Here is a 4,859-nt window from a genome sequence, read left to right on the forward strand (position 1 = left end):
AACTCATCTTTACCTTGAAAATAACGCCATTAGCAATCGATGTATCCATTTTTTGTCAGTTACAATGCGTCCACATGAACAACTGGTACTTAAACAGTGTTAATTAGTGTAAAAACGGTTATATTATTGTTAGTCCGTGTACAACAGCAATTGACGGTTCAGGAAATCACAAAATAATCCATGTGTAATCTCCATACTCAGACCAACCAGAGGGAAACGGTTGATACTCGACGAAACCGCTTCCGGCTGGCCCTATGATAGGCGTCATCCGATTAAAAACAATTAAGTAATAAGTAAGATGTACCTGTTTGAATACTCAATTTTTCCATCTAAGCGAGGCATCGGCGGCCATGTTTTCTCAATTCTGACTGATTAATGGTTTTCTTGTATATTTTACTTGTGCTTTTTAGATTAAGACGATGCGCGTCAGATTTTTTATTCTTATATAAAATTGCTATATTTTAATTTATTTACATTTTTATGACTGCCAAAGCTTATTTTTACAACTGTTTTGATACAGCGAATAAATTTTGGAGACTATATGGTCTATGTCACTTATTGAACAAGTATCCGCGTTTTCAAAAGTTTCGAGATCTGGGATGATGTCATTGACATTTAAACTACTAATATTTTTATCAAATGCATTCCATTTATCATGATCCCACAGTTTCACGTTTTCATTGTTATTGTTATTATTGTTGTTGTTGTTATTATTATTTTTATTATTATTATTATTATTATTATTATTATTATAATCATCATCATTGTCATTAGTATTGTCATTAGCATTAAAATTATTATTAACATCATCGACATTTGTATCAACAATAATACAATTTGCACAAACATCAACATTATCACAATCATTTAAACATATACATGTATTGGTAACAGTAACAATATTTTTATTATGATAATTTGGAAAATCGAGCAGCATAGTAACAAGATTGTGCACATCTGAAAGTAATGGACAAAAATCTAAAATTTCTATATTGATTATATACTTAAATAACGTAGGCGAACTGACAAAATAGTCTACGCTGCTTGAATTTTTACAAGTTAATTTACCCATACGATCACCTTTTGGTCTGCCATTTAATATGAACAGTCGGTTTCTTTGTTAGAAATCTACTAGCTTATAGCCAAAACCATTTGCCGTTTTATCTTGGTAATTTCGAGTAACGGTCATACTTGATTCTAAAAATAGTTTCTCATCGCATATTACATCGTTGTAAATGTCATCTAAGTGTAATTCACAAAAAAAAATCATGATCAGGTTTAACATAGTCTGCTAACTGTTTTGTACGACTATTCCAATCACCAAACATGCATATATTACTGTATCTATCTCTAAAATTATCAATTTCTATCTGAATATCGGAAAACAGATCATCATTTACATATGCAGAGTTTTCAGGTGGTACATATACTACACCGCACAGTATATCCTCATTTTTCGTTAAGTGTTTAGACAGTTTAAACCACAATACAAATTTACTGCTTGACTGAATAACTGCGACATATTTGCTGATTTCGATTTTAAAAGGGAGACAAATCCCGCCTGATTTACGTACAGAGAATTCTTTTCTGTTTTTAAAATGCATTTTAAACCCATTTAATTCTAAATCATCATAATCGTCTTTTTTAGTTTCCTGTAAACCAACAATATCGTAATTGCATAAAAATGAATTAAAATCTGGACAGAGCTGTTTCGATCTCAGTCCGCAAACGTTGAACGAGAGAAATTTTTAATCCTCTTACACATCGACTAACTGATCCGTGTCTATTGTTGTGTAAAGTGCATCGGTTCTCTCCATGTGCGTCCTATTGTAACCCAGAGTTCAGGGGGAAGATTAAAACTATATATATTTTAAAATATTTAATAAGTTCACTATAAATAGCATACGTTAATTATACACCGATACTAAAGTACACCTTGAATGAAGAGATTCCGCAATCTGAAAATAATGATAATGCAGTATTTAATAGAATGACTAATACACGATAAAACATGAATGCTAGTTCAATCTAGTGGCCATATTTACATTAACATAGCAGATATGGAAAAATACAATTTCACATAAAATGCATCTTCTATAAATATGAACATTACAGAACATGCAGCATACAATTACACTACACAGAAATACATAAAACAGATAAAATTTACAATGAACATCATTACATAATCACGTACACAACTCATACAGCTCACTTACCAAAATGTGGTTCTGAATACTATCTCTTCACTCACACAATCCAATCATGCCTCGTTCGTCCATTGGTGAAACTGTTAGTGGATTACGTGATACAGTGCAAACAAAGAATAGTGATAAAATGTTAAAATAGAAACTATACCGACGTTCGAACACTACAACTTTAGGTCGAAAAATAAAAGAATAACCTGTATAACTGTATAAGAAATACGCGCAAACTGTGACAAATGAACCGAGCAAGTAGACAAATACTTGAACATACCTGTATAACAAAGAAGATAAAACTAACGAATTCTGAACGTGAAAAAAATGTCCGAAGAATACTTCTTCCCGCTCTGAACTCCGTGGTCAATGTGATCTGTACATCACTTCACTCCTCGAGGATAACTGCAGTTTAGTTTATTAAAAGGATCACTTTTATAATGTTTCATAATTGGAAATAATCGTCTTCGACGTTCTTCTATTTCTGATGGAAACTGTTCATTAATATAACAGCCTGACTTCTTTTGATTTAGTAGAATACCCGCTTTTCGAATCTTTTCACGTTCATTGTAGTTTTCAAATTTGGCTACTATCGGACGGGGTAGATTTTTAAAATTTGAACCACCGGTGATTCGATGGACACGTTAAAACGTAATGTTATTGTTATGTATGTCATCATTCTTGTTAATACTTTTATCGTTTTCTAATTGTTCTGTAAGAAAGCGTCGCAGAGTGGTTTCACAAGAGTCGTTTAGCTCCGTATTTCCTGTGCTTTCTGGCATCCCAACAAAGACAAGGGTGTCCCTCATGCTACGCCACCGTAGGTCAGTTATATTGTCCTGGATCTGTGTGTTTACATTTTCGAATGTTGCCATGTGCTGTTCTACTTTATTAGCTCATCTATGTTTTGAAATAAATTATGAGCTATTGTCATCACCTTGACGTCGGCGTCGGCGTCGGCGTCCGGTTAAGTTTTGCGTTTAACTCCACTTTTCTCAGAAAGTATCAATGCTATTGCATTCAAACTTGGTACACTTACTTACTATCATGAGGGGACTGGGCAGGCAAAGTTAGATAACTCTGGCGTGCATTTTAACAGAATTATGTGCCCTTTTTATACTTAAAAAATTGAAAATTTTGGTTAAATTTGTGTTTAGGTAAATTTTTTCATACAGTATCAAAGCTATTGCTTTCATACTTGCAACACTTACTAACTATCATAAGGGGACTGTGCAGGCAAAGTTATGTAACTCTGACTGGCATTTTGACAGAGTTATGTGCCCTTTTTATACTTAGAAAATTGAAAATTTGGTTAAGTTTTGTGTTTAGGTCCACTTTATTCCTACAGTATCAAAGCTATTGCTTTCATACTTGCAACATTTATTAACTATCATAAGGGGACTGTGCAGAAAAGTTATGTAACTCTGACTGGCATTTGGACGGAATTATGAGCCCTTTATACTTAGAAAATTGAAAATTTGGTTAAGTTTTGTGTTTTGGTCCACTTTACCCCTAAAGTATCATAGATATTGCTTTCATACTTCGAACACTCGCAAACTATCATAAGGGTACAGTAAAATGACTTGTTGCATAACTCTGGTTGTCATTTTTACGGAATAATGGCCCTTTTTTGACTTAGTAGCTTTGAATATATGGTTAAATTTTGTGTTTCGATCCACTTTACTTCTAAAGTATCAAGGCTATTGCTTTCAAACTTCAAATACTTTCATGCTATCATGAGGTTACTGTGCCTGGCAAGTTGAATTTTACCTTGACCTTTGAATGACCTTGACTCTCATGGTCAAATTATTAAATTGCTTAAATTGCCATAACTTCTTTATTTATGATTAGATTTGATTGATACTTTGACAAAACTACTCTTACCTGACATACAACAATAGACTCCACCCAATCGATCCCCCGTGCCCTCCCCCCTCCCTCCCCTCGAATCCCCCCCTATATATTTTTTTTTTGGATCATCTCACAAATGACCACCACACCCTCACACTATACCCCCCACCCCACCCACCCTCATTTTTTTTGAAACGGTTAAAAACACAATTATTTATTTGTATTATTTTATTATTGAAATACCGTCCAACCATCGCACCCCCCTACCCCCCCCCTCCTCCGAAAAAAGATTTTTTTTTGCATTTTTTCCGCATTTTTTCGTATTTTTGGAAGATAATGTAATAAATTTCCACACCCCCACACTATACATCCCTCTTCACTCCACCCCTCCCTCCTTTGTGATTGAAATTGAGAGTCCCTTCACCTTTTAAAAGAAAATAGATGAGCGGTCTGCATCCGCAAGGCGTTGCTCTTGTTTGTTTTTAATGTGAGTTCAGATAGTGTTTTTGATGTATTTATTTTATGTGAATGGAAATCGTCCGCAATATCACTCAGAGACTGACAGCTTGCTTCTATTTCGTTCGGACGTGAGTTCATGGATGCCTTTTTTCCACGCAAGGCAACCACATCAGCTTTTACATGAGACAGTTCGTTTTGTATTATGTTATGTTTGGACATATGCTTCTCAATAGACTGGAGACGAGTATCCGATCGTTCTTAAGTGAAATTAAGGCGCCATTGTCATGCTGGTTTGTGTGCGCTTGCTGATTACCCTGCGTGTACTGCTGGTATGTGGCTGGGGGAAAAACA

The 4,859-nt window shown here is 34.6% G+C and overlaps 1 long non-coding RNA gene across 1 annotated transcript; it reads right to left on the minus strand.

Moving 5' to 3' along the window:
* Positions 1 to 1,866: 1,866 nt before the first annotated feature.
* LOC127844146 (uncharacterized) lies at positions 1,867 to 2,561 on the minus strand. The gene is made up of 3 exons (XR_008032579.1): positions 2,479 to 2,561; positions 2,220 to 2,290; positions 1,867 to 1,958 (listed from the first exon to the last, which is right to left on the minus strand). It is a non-coding gene; the product is annotated as an uncharacterized LOC127844146 (long non-coding RNA).
* Between the last annotated feature and the right edge of the window lie 2,298 nt (positions 2,562 to 4,859).

This window comes from Dreissena polymorpha, chromosome 9 (genome assembly GCF_020536995.1).
Source record: "Dreissena polymorpha isolate Duluth1 chromosome 9, UMN_Dpol_1.0, whole genome shotgun sequence".
Lineage (NCBI taxonomy): Eukaryota > Metazoa > Mollusca > Bivalvia > Myida > Dreissenidae > Dreissena > Dreissena polymorpha.